Here is a 14846-nt window from a genome sequence, read left to right on the forward strand (position 1 = left end):
TACTGCAAGACAGTTGTGTACGGCCTGGGTGATTTAGGCTTAGCATAATAAATATTATATTCTTATGTTAGATGGGAGCACATCAGTGAAACCTAGGCTAATTCTGTCTAAGGCAATGAAATCATCTGCCCGGGTTATTCATGGAAATGTGAGTCCAGCCACTTTTGGACTCATGCAGATTTTATGCTTATGCAGAAGAGGCGACTTCCACAGTCCATAATTATAGGAGCAATACCATTCGCTGAGCAACACAGCTTTTCAAATTTAATTACAAACCCCAAACGTACTTAGCTAATCGGATCAATTGCAAGTCACAGCAAAGCACATTCTAATTTTCAAGACAGATGAAATTTTGCCACCTCTCAGCTGCTGTGAGAGCCAATGTCAGGTGAAAAGTAAGAGAAAACAGACAAGCATGTTTTCCAAGAACCATTACAGCAAATTTTATGACTGTGTTTGCAGACATGTTCCCTGCAGATCTTTGATTTGCTAAGGCTGCTTTTATCTTGCTGAGCCTCTGCTGAGCAGCAACGACCATTTCGAGGAGGCAACAATGCCTTTTTTGACAGGTCCCATTATCCTTTCTTGCCACACAAATGCAACAGGCCAGCCCTCAAAAGCTTCTTTATGAATTTATGGGGATGAAACAAAACTTCTACATAGAGAAACATAGGTTCAATCCCAAAATAGCCCCTGAAAGGCCCTGCTCCAGCCACAATTGCTGCACTTACTCTGACAGACCTGCAGCAGAGACTGAAGTCAGGGACTTGCTCCAGCACCCTGACTTTGCCCCTGTTCTCCCCGTGGTGCTGAGCTGAGGCTGTGCTGCGAGCCCAGCTCAGTGGGATCTCTGCTGGGTTCAGGAGTTGTGACTCCAGATCATCAAACCCCTTCTGGCCTCCCTTATATTTTCTGTCATACAAACCCTCTCTCTTTTCTGCAGGAGTGAGTTCTTTCAATGAGCACCATCTCCTCCCTGTGACGTGCAGTGATCAGTATGATGAAAAACAAAGCTTAGACTACTGCAGAACATGGGATACACAGCACCTCTCTTCAGAGGCCTGAGGTAATTCTGCTTTGGTTGCACATACTATTGTTCATGTGAATGGTCTTGAGGGTATTCCGAGCAAAAAAGGCAAAACTCAGCCCAAAACAACAGGTTTGGAAAGGCTCAGATCAATGGCAGTCAGCACACTGTAAATAGAAGGCATAAATTAGTATATACAATAATCACCGGTTTGTTCTAGGGTTGTGTTTCCTTTTGCTGTAAACATAATCACAAAAGCTCCTGATGACACAGCAGCTGCAAAATGAACCACTCGGATCACAGCCACAGCACATTCTCAGGCTGACCCTTGTAAGGAATTAAGTATCATATTATAATTGCATAGCCACAATATTATTTATTATTTGCAACATTTGCAGTTACTTTTAAGTGTCAGTTCCATAGTACAGGCTGTTTAAAAACACAGTTGCTCAAAGAGCTTGCTTAGCACAGAAATCAGAGACTACAGGTAGGTGTAATGGGCTGCTGAAAGGCACAGCAGAGAGGTAAGAGCAACCCAGCAGCTGTGCCACATAAAGTAACTAGTATTTCCCTCTCTCCAAATAAATTTTGGCACACGTAGGGGCAGGCAAATCAAAGCAATTCAAACACTGCCAGAGCCCTATTGCCATCTATACAGTGTGCTGCTTCTCTGTGAAAAAAATGAATTTCCTCTAAAACACTCCTCAGCCTCCAAGGACAAGGAACGTGCCCTGCCACCGCCCTCCCTCATCTCTGACAAACAGAGGATGTATGGGCTGCCAGAAAGGAGCTAAGAAAGGAGAGGATCCTGAGGGAAGACAAGCAGGTGGCTGATCAGGAGCAGAACAGCAAGGAGACCCCTAATGTACAAGAGCACTGAAGAGCAAAATGGTCCCAGAGAGAGGAGAGGTGCCAGGCCTGAGCAAAGCCCAGCCAGGGCAGCATCTCACCCCGTACCAAAGGAGGGTAAATGCAGGGACAGCTCAAGAAAGTTCTCCTGAATTCAAGTAAGTTGCAGCTCAACTATGTCCTGGGTCAGAAGCCTCTGGATATAACATGGAATTTTTGCTTTCTGACCCTACATAAATATACAGCTTCCACTGTATTTTTCAAAGGGATTCACAGCTGCACCAGGGCTTGTCCCCAGAGCTCGTGCCTTTTGTTTGCTTTGAGCCTCTCACCTACACCTTAAACTTGCTGCAGAAGAAGCAGTGAGCAGCTGCTCCTCACTCACCTTCTCTGTGTAACTCAGGTCTACAGATTTCAGCCCTGTCTCCCGTGAGTCACCACTCCTGGACAAAGAGCTGCAGCCCACTGAGTCACTGCTTGTGCCGAAGCTCTTCTCAGGAAAATTCTTTGATCCTCCTTGTTACACTCTTTGAATCTTATCCAGGTCTGCTGCTCTCCTTTTTGAGTGAAGGAATTGAAGTGCACAGAGCACGCAGGGCTGCCCTGGCTTCCACACACCACCAACCCTCATTCCTGCAGCACCAAGGAAAAGCCAGGCTGCTCAAAAAAATTCTGCAGTCCTGCCACAAAGACTCTAATTTCTATCACCTAATAAAACTTAAGGCTAAAAATCAAATAATCACTTGCCACTTTTATTTCTTCACTTTTTTTTTTTTTTTTTGTTTATTTACTTGCAAGTATGAGAACATTAGCATGGACTGGAGTGTTTCAGGTTTTGAAATGTGAAGTCCTCTCACAACATCTTTGAAGTTTTATGGACTGCCAGACATGCACAGACCACACGCTGAGTAACACTGCTGTTCAGTGCTTCAGCAAACAGCCAAACAGGAGTTGAGGGGACAAAACAGGTCTGACTCCAAGTGCCCTCCTCAGTACGAGTAACTGCTCAGGAATTCTCTGCGCATATCCAAAACCACTTGCACACAAGCTGACGCTCATTTCCCATGCTACAGCTCACACGTGTGTGCCCGAGAGGGGTTCAGTGCTTCAGACCTTGCAGCGGATGGGAGGCAAACCCAGGAGCCACGGGGTCCGTGGCTGAACTGGCTCTGACCCCCCAGACTCAGCATGAAGGATATGGCCAAGGCCCTGAGAGACCTCGTGCCTGAGCTTTCAGGGCAAACACCAACAAACATCAACTATTTTCTCACAGTAGCTGACCTATGTGCAATATTTTATGACTCACGGAAAACTTGGAACAGCTGTAAGGAACAGTCAGTAAATTTAAGCAAGACCAGAGTGGGTCAGCAATTGTACTGAAACAAAAAGCTACAAACCTGGGTGATAAATTGCATGACATGCCCATAATGGAAGGCTTGAGGCTGCTGCTGCAAAGGATCACCCATGAAGCCAGAACCACTGGACAAGAGACAAAGCCAATACATTCCTATGGATTTAACCATTTTACTGCTTCTAACTAGTTCTGCCTAACTTTCTGTATCATAAACTGCAACCATTTCAGCTGCATTTTCTTTATGATTGAAAGAATGAAAATTGAACATTTGCTTGAATTTATTACTAACTGACATCACAATCTCAACAATTCATAAATTTCCACACTGGTCAGCAAACTGTGACCCACAGAGAAAATGTTATGCTGACCTCACTGCAACAGCAGTGCTAAAACTAAGAAGACACAGAGTTATCGGTATTTTAGCAAAGGCTTTTAGATGGATTCTACCAGTTGAAAAGCTAGTATGATACTCATGAGTAAATGCTGGGGTTATGGAAAATATAAAAAAAAATTAAGACTGAGTCTCTATATTGTGGACAAATACATAGGATACCAGCTCCTTGGGAGAAAGGCTGCAGAGAATAAATAAGACACAATCTATGTATCTAGAGTTTATAAATATTCATTTTACATTATTTAGACTGTAGATCTAAGGAAGCTGCAGAAAATAAATTTATACTGAGAGAAAGTTGGGTGAAAGCAAACGATCCAAACAAAATCCCCAAACTGCAATGGAGGAACATGGTAAGACTTTTAGCATTTGATTTCATGTAGTACCTTGAAAACTTAAGAACTCCTATTCTGCCTACCTGGCAGCTCCCCACATTTAATGCCCTGTTTTTGTTAGTTTTGAGTCAGTTTTGCTGCAGGGAGGGGGAAGGAGATCTCAAGGCTTCCCAGCCCAGGAAGCCACTGCAGGCACTTTATTCTGAGTGCACACCAACACTCACCCAGCCTTTACGAGGGGTGACACTTCCAATCAGTGAGAACACAGATGCACCCAGGAACAAAGCAGCCATCCCAAATGGCAAATAATTAAGCAGAACTGTCTCTGGGGACTGGGGACAGAGCCATCCTCACGAGCTCCTGGATGTGTGTGGAGGAGGGCAGGAAGGGAGCCGTGCCCCAGCAGCTCCCAGCGAGCCAAACCCTGGCAATGCAGGGACAGGGAGCAGCCAGCTGCACCCCAGCAGGGCTGGGAGTCTCCAGCGGCACCCCTGTGCCCAGGGCTGAGCACCCCACTGCGCTCTCAGAAAGGTTTGTACCATTTAATTACAGGCACGTGCCAGGGGAGAGCTCCGCACTGAATTTTGCCCTTTCTTGCCTTGTTTTATTTTGCAATACTTAATGTTCCATAATTGATTAGATGCAATTTGTCCCAGCTGTAGCTGCAAGGTTCTGCAGGTCTTTCACTTTGGGTGAAGAGGCAGTGAAATTAGAAATGCTCAGACCACCAGAGCAATTCAGTGAACACGTGTGCCAAGATGGAACCAAAGAATTAATGCACTGGAGACTAACCTTTCAGGAACAGGGCAGGTTTACTCTGAGCATTAATTCTGAAAGTAATGAGGTTGTGGTTTTTGGTTCAGTCTTTAATAGTCTTCATCATAAAAGCACTACAGTTAATATCCCATAATCAGTGCTTTCTGATCAGCAGAGTCCAATAAGCAATTTTCCATCACATACTGGAACTCAGCTACTACTGCAATCTGAACAAAACAAACAAAACAATGCTCCAGTCTACATCTAGCAACAGGAAACACAGACAAAGCAATTTAAATATTTCGGCTGTGGAGCCATTTGAGGGTCTAGCCACATCTTCCATTAAATTTAGCAGCCAAAAACTCCAGTTCTGCTTGGGAGTCTTCCTCATTTAGAGTTTTCTTAGTGTGTACCAACATTATCTTTTATTGTTGCTTAGCAGTGGTGACTCCCTCCCTACCACTCTTGGTTCAGAAAAGTAAAAGTATTCCAATTTAACGCAAATTAGTTTTTTATCTGTTTTCCTGGAAAAACCAGTTGGAAAAAAACAGTTCGAATTAAAATCAGTTCAGCAGGAAAGTTCAATTTTTATATCCCCTGCTTAAAATTAGTGTATATGGTTATTATTAATTTCTGAATCACACCATGTGCTCCTTCCTACAGTAATTGCTAACTGAAGTCAACAGCAGTACTGTCATCCATTTTAATGGGCTGGGATCACGCCACAAGACACAAAATAAAGACACTTCTTGCTTCAAAATGCTCAGGATCAAAACAAGAAAAACACAAGAGACACGCTGGGAAACCCAAAGGGATGAATTACTAGGAATTTAATTTCTCATTTATTGCTAATATTATTGTTGACTCGCTTGTTAATGTAATGTAGCACTTACATTAAGGGATCTGTGTCAGAGTGACCCACTAATGATGATTTGTATCTGCTGCCAGGGTAGGCAGACATAGAATTCGGTGGTGTTCAGGGGCTATTTCCCTGTCATTTAGGGGATTTAAGGCTCTTAAGCAGTTACAGGCTTGTTTATTTTTTAATAATTAGAGCTGGTTGAATTGTAAGTCAAAGACGACAGGCAGGATAAGGGGCCTCTGCTCTCTACAGTGCAATTGCTGCACAAAAGAGGAGGCAGGAGGGACGTGGCTGGTTTACCTCCCCTCCTCACCAGCTGGGGAGGCTGGAAGAGCCTCCCAAGCCCTTTGCACAATGTCCCAGCCAGCACAGCTCCATCCCCCTGCAGGTACAGCAGCCCCTCACCACCAAAGCACAATGAAAACCAGGATTTCCTGAGCCTCAGCTCTCTCAGAGTGTGTGGGACTGGTATTTTCCCCTCACACAGGAGCCACCAGACCTGCCTGCTGCATGCTTCCTGCTCTGCTGGCTCGGGCTCTGTCACCAGCGATGCTCCTGGCCTCGTGCTCACAGAGCTGCAGGAACTGACTGCCACAGGAGCACAGCCCGGAGCAAGGAGCTCCCTGCTTGCAGATTTCATACTTTTTGTGCCATGCTGACACATTCTCCCAGCTTCAGGCTAGCCTGGCCAGCCACTGGGAAGCCCTGGCAGTGGATCAAGGGCGACCGGGGAAGGGACCACGGGGGGAGAGGGAGAAACCTCAACTTCGCATAACTGATCTAGACTCAAAATGGGATCTCATGAAGCCACAAATACTGACAAACAGGGAATTTCAAAAAAAAGCCCTACAGCAGATCTATCTTTCCTGAAGTACAAGCATCAGGTACAAGCAAATGCCCTCTTGTGCCAGAACAACCTGCATTCCCTGTGGAGGGCTCACCAGCACAACTGTCCCAGCAGACCTCTCCTGGTGTGCATGGACTGAGAGAGTCACGGGGATACACCTCCAGCCAGGCTGTTCAACACCTCTTCCAGCACATTTATTCTGTGTTAGGGGTCAGTGATCCTGACTGCACAACAAAGAGCACACATTTAGAAACATCAGTTTGTAAGATGAGGCAAAAGCAGCTGCTTGTAATGGCAGGCATGGCTGGATGCATGGGGAAGACAGTCCTAATTCCAGTTCGGATTGGTTTTGTCTGGTTGCTTTTCCAAACAGTTTCCACCTAGGAAAGTGGTATCTTTTCCTGATGGCATCTGTAACCTTTTACTACACCCGGCACTCATTGCCACCAGCCTCCAAGCAGAGCAGGCTGATCAAAATAGGCACAATTAAAATATTTGAGTGGCAAAAAAACAACTGCTGCTTTTAATCACGGGTGATGTTTCTATCTGTGCAAGTGGAAGTAAAATTCTTCTGTTATTAAGGCAAAGCAGTGAGAAACCAAGCCTGTGGCTCACTCACGTTATCCCGTCTCCCATCCCTGGCCTCCGCTGTGTCTGCGAGAGCCAAGACCAGCAGCACATCAATAACTCTCTACCCCTCAGATCTGGGTGTTTGTTTGTTTGTTTCCCAGTCAGGATCATACAGAAGCCCTCACATATCTCTAGCAAACACTGGAAGGAGAACTGGGCAAGAGATATTATCCAGGCCCTAGCAGGGCAGATGCAAAGCCACAGCATTTCTTGCTGTTCTCTCCTCAGCTGGGCTGGGGCTTTATCCTCTCCATCTCTGACTATTTAGACTGCAGGGCCAGGGACCACCTACTGTGTGCATGTTTCTACAGTCTCCGGAACAAGACTTCCATTTTTGCTGGTTCTCCCTAGGCTAGACCATAATAAATATGATTACTTTAACAATAACACACATTAATAATCGTTAATGCACTGCTTGAATTTTCCTTTGAAATGCAATCTGTGCTCTCCTCCCTCTCAGCAGTCGAATCACTGGCTGAACTTTCTGAGCTAACTGAAAGTGCCATAGGTAAGATTTTTTTTCCCACTATCAGCACTTTCAATCTTGGTGTAATTTAAAGCAAATACATCTTTCTTTGTGAATGCAAATGAGCCCAACTGTTGGGGGTTTTCTTTGTGGCTTTTGTTTTTGTTTTAGGGTTTGGGGGTTTTTTTGTTGTTTTTTTTTTACTTTTCTGAACTTTTAAGTTATTTTCTAACAGCAACCTGGCCTGGCAGCAGTAAGGCAGACATGACATAATGCTGGCTGTTAATGGCTTCCTAACCCTGGCTGTCAGCTCTCCCAGTCAGTGAGTGCTCTCAGAGCCTTGTGCCTCCCAAACTCACTGTGCTCCTGTGCAGGGCCAGAGTCCCAGCTCGGTGTAAGAATCAGAGAGTAGTTTAGACTGGAGAGGACCTTCAAAGCCCATCTAGTCAAACCCCTCTGCAATAAGAGATGTATCAAACTAACTTAGATTGCTCTGTCCAACCTGGCCTTAAATGTTTGCAGGTATGGAGCATCTACAGCCTCTCCAGGCAATCCGTTCCAGGGTTTTGCTACCTCATTCTAATAACTTTACATTGTTAACCTAAATCAGCCCTTCTTCAGTCTAAAGCCATCACTGCTTTTCCAACCAGCTCCTTTTAAAGCCTGTGTGCTCCTGGGCTCAGGAATGGGGCTGTGCCTTGTTTCAGAGCTCCAGGCTGGCTGTTCCTTCCCGGCATCTCCCGTTCCTGGGGCCGTGGGAGGCCGCACCACCCTCAGCTTCCAGCGCGTGGCCGCAGCTCCATGCCGCGGGTGTCGGGGGCACGGGGGAGCAGCTGCTGCCCATCGCCATCACCTTTTGGGGCAGCCACGAAAATCTGCCTTGTTCCCAGCCTGGCTGCCGTGCTGGGGAGAGGAGGAGTGTCAACCAAAGCCTCCCTGGCCCTGGAAACAGCCCCTGTCCGTGCCCCCCATGCCACCGGCCGCCACATTTCCCTTCACAGAGAACAGCCAGGCACAGTTCTTCCCAAGAGTATTTCTGGGTTTCCCATTCTCTGAACCTCAGAGAAAGGAAGGACAATTCTTATCTCATTTGCTGCGCCTGTGTTGTGCCGAAGCAGAATGCACTCTGGAGATTGCTTACCCAGGGTGATGTGTTTTGGTCCCTGGGCCTGTCAGGGCCCAGCGTGTGTGTGTGTGCCGGGACTGTCGCTGACAGCCGCGAGATGCTGGCAGGGCGAGCAGAGTTGGGTGCTGGGCAGACTCAGCTTAGATATAATGTAATACAGTGTAATATAGTATAGAATAATATAGTGTAATAAAGTAATTAATTAACCTCCTGATTAGATGGAGTTAGATGCATCATTCCTCCCTGCCACGGGGTTGTCCTGGTTCGATCGGACACCAGCGGGGAAAATGGCCAGTCCCCTCGAGGAGGAGAAAACCCAGCCTTTGAGCTGCCTGTCTGGCCTTCAGAGAATGATCTACCTCACACAAAGAGTTCCCCTCACCTTGCTTCACACCACCAAGATTATTTCTCAGATGGGATGGAGAGGATGGAGCAGAGCCCCACTGTGCCAGCACAAAGCACAGAGATGATCCTCTCCCAAAAGAGCTTACAACTAAGCATAGCACCAAAAAAATCTCATTATTGACAGATTAATGGCAATCTGTCAGGGCATCCGCTCCTATTAGGAGTTTCTTGAGCAGAAAAGTATTACAGGGCCCTCATAATTAGCTAAGGATACCTAAACCGATCCAAAAATCGAACAATTAAAATTAAGGACTCACCTCCACAGAAATATTACATTAGAATTGTGAGTGTGGGATGAGTACCTGCGGGGAACATTTTAAACAGAACATACAGATGGGTAACGCCCAGGGAAGAGGTCAATGCATAGATTTCTTTTGTGGACTTCATAAAAAAATGCAGCATCTATGATCTTAGAATGGGTGTTTTTAAATAACATCTGGGGATTTTCCTCTTTCAACCCAGTTGAAAGAGAGAGTTAGTTTTAACACTAATGCTAGAAAAACAATTAAATCACTGACAGGCTGTGAGTTGGGTTTGGGTTTATTTTTTCATATTAGTACCGCCTTACATACATTTGTGAAAAGAAATTTTTCCTCAAATTAATTCCACTTTTGCTTGATCATCTATAATTCATTCATAATTATTAAATATTGGCCATACACACTGCTTAACTTCCTGAGTCAGAGAGCTTTCCTAATTGCAAGAAGTTAGCACAGGAAAGGTCATAAGTATTTGTTCTGCACGTGCAAATCACATCCACACATGGGTCTCACCACAGCCTAGCCACCCTGTTCGCTCTCCCAGCTGCCATCCGAGATGCAGGAGCCTTTTGACATGCAATAAAGTATCTGACAGGGCCAGCACTTAGATGATATCTAAGGATATGTCAAGAAACACAACCAGAGGGAGCTTCAGAAAAAAAAACAAACAAAACAACCCAACAACTTCCATCCTCCTGTGGTGTAAATGGGCATGCACTCATGCATGCCAGTGAAAATCACACTGATTTACATGATGTGAGCATCTGGCTCTTTTCCAAGGGTAAGGACTTAGTGCCCAAGGGCAAGAACCAGCGCATGATGTTGTTATTTCACATGGGCAGATGATTTCCCCTGCATTATTACTGTGCAGCTTCCACGTGCCTTCTCCCACCCTCAGGAAGGAATGACTCTGACCTCAGCTTCAAATGGAATTATTCAGATCAAAATGAGCTTGTCCATGAAATGTTCAGGCCCCCACTCAGGGCCCAGAGAACTACAGTTGTACCACCAATGCCTGCCCTTGAGCATTAAGAGTTCTGAATTCTCACACATTTATTGTGACCAGATTTGCTCCTTATCCTGTTACACAAACACCAGGATACTCAGGGTGTTTAGGTCTAATGCTGCAGCCCTGACATGAAAAAAAACCTACCCCAAGCACTCAAAATTCTATTTCAATACTGCATGTAGCCATCCACTACAGACTTGGAAAAAGTGGCCAAAACCAAACACAGAATCAAGAAAACTCTTTTGGACAGAAATGCAAAATGAATGCATTTTCAGTAGTTTAATAAAACCAAGACAATCATTACAAACTGCTTCCTGACCAACAGGGTGAAATTATTTTTTTTATATGAGACGAAGCTTGGAATTAGCTGAAAGCATATGACAGAACACAAATGGAGCAAATTCTACTCCTGAAAAAGTTGAGATCTGTAAATTCTGGAAATGACAGCCATTGGTACTTATAGAAATCTACTTATGGCTTATGCACTGCTTGAAGAAACTTCCAAAGCTGGATAAACTGTTCCAGATTTCACAGAGTTAATGTATCCCACCAGAAAATGTCTATTTCTGATGTTTTTCATTGACACACACTGATATACATTATGCCATTTGAAAAAATGGCAGCTTTGTCTCTACTTAATAACTACAAGGCGTGGGTACTTAACAGCTAAAGCATAAAACCCTAAGGACAAGGCTTCATTGTAAGCATTAAATAATTACTACAATGCAAAAGTAGTCAGAGTAATATCTCTGTTTTACTTCAAGCCATATGAGGTCCAATCCAGAGCTGAATTTACTGTCAACTCCTGTCACAATGGCATTTCACACGGTACTTTTTGCTTATCATTTAAGGGACAAAATCCATTTTAATTTTTAACCACCCCTTTTCGTTTACTAAATCCAGTTTCTGATGTATTTTTACACTTCAGACTTACCATAGCTTTATTTGTAAGCGTATGCAAATTTGTTTCTTCTTATGTGAAAAGCTCTTTACCATAAGAAATTGACTGCACTGTGGGAAGAAACTGTGGGGTTTCTGTCTGACTTCCCCCAAAAGTGAGAAATATATACTATTAGGAGTTTTAAAATTTATAATTTTGAGAGGAAAATAATGTTCTTTTAACTACCCATTATAATTCTTACACAATAGGGTCTAGCTGGCACCATACTTTCAAATAATGCCTAAATTTAAATTCAGTCAGCCTCTATATTTGCCATCAGAAACCTGCTACATAAATTCTCCTTGGCAGAGGAGCTATGAAAATGATTAATGAAAAACACTGCATCAAGCTGAATTTAGCACTTAGAAGCCTGTTACATACCTATCTAATTATTATTTATATTAAATAGCACCCCTATTTCAAACCCAAGAGCAGAACCTCACTGTGCTAGATGAAAAAAAAAGAATAAACAAATGAATAAATACACCACTTGTCAGGGCCTCCTACTCCTGCCACAGCTATCGAACAGAAAAGCCCACAGTGAAAACAAGGCAGAAAAATCCAAGTCAGGATCTGCCGTGTGTGGCCCAGCACCCACACCCTACAGTGGAGGGTCTTGCCATCCTGCAGCCTTTTCCTGGACGAGAGGAAAAGCTCCTTTCTCCTGGAGTGTACAGACCCAAACGGGCGACAGCTGAAACGTGTGTCATTCTAATGGCTTCTGTCATAGCTGGGCAAAACACAGCAATGTTAGAAAGCATTTGTCAAAGATATGACAGGGCTTCCCAATTATGCTGCCTTTCAAACCACTGCTTAATAAAAATGTGCAAAGTGATAGAACACTTTACCTCATCAGCATCACTGGCAGCCCCAGACTTTCTTCAGGGAGCAACTATTCAAAAGTAACTCGACTGAACTTCAGAGCCACAATTACAGAAAGTGGAGGGACTCAAAGAAAAACCCACCTGTGCAACTAAATAATTCTGTGAATGAATTTGCCTTTAAAGCAAACATTGCAGCTTGAATACAGTTGCTTGCTTTCCTCTCCCAAGACGGGCACGTTTGCTTTGTGTCAGTCCTTCTGCAGCTCCCACGCAAGGAAAGGGGAGCCTGGCCTGAGCAGGGGTTTGAGCAAGGCAACTCAGCTGGATCTCCCATCCAGGCTTGGATGGCAAACTCTGCCGAGCTTTCAGCTCTACTCAGTGTTTCTTACACGAGGCCTCAGCACAAATAAGAGTCAAGAATACATTACTGAGAGTTCTCAAAAGCTTGCTATGAAGACCACCCTTCAGACCCTCTGCAGAGCAGAGTTTTTGCACTGATTTGAGCAGGGTCAGGAGGAGCTGCAGAAACTCATGTGCCACCAAAGACACTGCAGAGTTCCCACTAAACTCAGCTACAGAAACAAGCCCCCATCTTGAGCCACCTTCCAAGCACACACCAACATCACTCAGCTTTCTCACACACACAAGAAATCTCCTCCAAAGTCTGCAGATTTCAGTGGAACCAGGAGCTCATCAACAGTGGTTTGCTTTGATAGACTGCAGGTCAGCAAAGTATGCAAGAACATTAAGAACATGTCCAGCATTAGTTGCTTGGAGGTTTTCTGGCTGGCTTTTGGGATGTGAAATGACCTCAGCTACAACCTTCTATGCAGCAGTTGTTTGTAAAGCTCAGGTTACTGAGGTGGCACAGCAACGTGCTGTGAGCATCTTTGTCAGGCAGGTTCTTTTTACTTCTTGCCTGTTAATGGATTTACAGGCCTAGATTGAAGCAGTTTTGTATATATATTTTGCCTTTTGGGTCTGAATCTAGCTGTTACTGCAAATATTCACTGTGATTTACAGCGTTGAGGAATACAGCTCATGAAAAATCTGATTATTACCTTATTTTTTATATAAGAACTCCACTGCTTACAAATATTCATATGTTTCCTTACCTAGCAACTCTGTGTGTTATGGACATCTTCCCTCTGTCTGTTTAGTATCAACCTGGATAACCAAACACCAAATTTCCATTGCTCAAGCTCCAAATGCTTTATGATCCTCTTGTGACCATTTCATGCCCTCTGCTCTACTTACAGCACAAAAATAAAGTAAAAATCCATGAAATTTCCTTCTTCAGTCCTCTATTTCTTTATTTCTCTGTTTTTACACACAGAATTGCATTTGCCTCTAAGTGAGACATCAGTGCAGGAAACTCGGACCAAAAAAAATACATCTCTCCTTGGGCTTTCATGTTTATCCTGGTTACCAGCTCCTCTTGTGCCAAGCTCAGCAGATCCAAGGGTCCACTTTTTGTCCCAGCACACCACAGCACTTCAGCCTCCACCACAGCCTTGGTATCTGAAATTTCTGAACCAGGAGGGCGATGCTGTAAAATAAACTCCGCGGCCACGTGTCTCCTCCTGGCTGATTCCTCCCCGAGCTCCTAATAAACCCCACTGTGTTCAAACACACACAGAGTGCTCAGGCACACACAGGCACACACCCCTCTTCATTAGGCACAGTGGCTTTGTTTTTAAGGCAGCATGTCAGAGCCCTGCACAGAATTTTGAACTCCTGAATCAAACAGTTACTTCTTTGGCAAGAAAAATTGATTTGAGCCTCCCTTTTCAACAAGTTGTTGATTTTGTGCTGGTTTTCCAGGGGTATTTCAGCTAAACCACGAGTGGCAGAGGGGTTCAGTCCCAGCTGCCTGAAGGGACCTCCAGCAGAGCCGCAGCTATCCAGACACAGGATCACTGTGTCAAAAATCAAACTCAAATTCTGATTTGAATTGCACAGAGCGGGCTCATGCGTGCAGCACCCTCATACCCACAAACCTAATTTGGATGGAATGCCATTGCAAATAACCCATCACCTCAGTTCAGCCCTCCATGGCCACACAGTCTTGCCTGAGAGTGGTCTTTTTCTAATATTCTATACGTGAAATAAAATAAACCACCCTCACAGCTTTTAGGACAAGGTGAAATCCTGGCTTGTGACTTGCCGAAACAGAGCAGGAAGAATATATGCAAAAAATCCTTGTCAGCACTCTCCCGACTGCAGTGGCTACAGGCCAGGATTTTCATGATGCAATTCCCCAGAGGAGCTGCTTTTCTGGCCAGAGCCTCACCTACCTTGTCTGTGCTGAAGAAACTCCAGTGAGCTGCACAGGTGAATCTGGCTTTTCACGTGTAACCTGCTATTACGTTTTTGTCCAGAGAATTTTGTTCTGTATTTCAGCACCATTCTTCTAACAGCCTGTAAGGACAATTTTCTACAAGGAAAGCTCTTATTAGGCTTTATATCGATGACCTTAGGTTATCTTTTATGGTTTAATCTACACAAGCTTAGAAATCAAGCTTTGCCTGTGGTAGCCAGCCCATCAAGTCATTCTATTGTCCAGTACAACTTTCAATTCTCACAAGCAATTTGACAATTGCAAGTATTTTGCACTGCATATTATGAAGCCTAGTGCTGCAAAAATAATAAGACCTGAAATTACACACAGCACTGAAAGTCTACTCATTTTACCATGAATTCTCAGGTCATTTAGATGTTTCAATAACAGACATGCTATAGGCCAAGCTGTCATATTACTCTTA

The 14846-nt window shown here is 44.4% G+C and overlaps 1 protein-coding gene and 1 long non-coding RNA gene across 9 annotated transcripts in view; both read right to left on the reverse strand.

Moving 5' to 3' along the window:
• TEAD1 (TEA domain transcription factor 1) overlaps positions 1–14846 on the reverse strand; it is a 154665-nt gene that overhangs the window by 68447 nt on the left and 71372 nt on the right. The window lies entirely within an intron of this gene.
• The window catches only part of LOC119702035, a 55259-nt gene that overhangs the window by 23399 nt on the left and 17014 nt on the right, over positions 1–14846 (reverse strand). The window contains exon 2 of the long non-coding RNA XR_005257234.1: positions 1–14518. This exon is cut by the window's left edge and continues 23399 nt beyond it. This is a non-coding gene — a long non-coding RNA (uncharacterized LOC119702035). The remainder of the gene's footprint in view (positions 14519–14846) is intronic.

This window comes from Motacilla alba, chromosome 5, assembly GCF_015832195.1.
Source record: "Motacilla alba alba isolate MOTALB_02 chromosome 5, Motacilla_alba_V1.0_pri, whole genome shotgun sequence".
In the NCBI taxonomy this organism is placed as follows: Eukaryota; Metazoa; Chordata; class Aves; order Passeriformes; family Motacillidae; genus Motacilla; species Motacilla alba.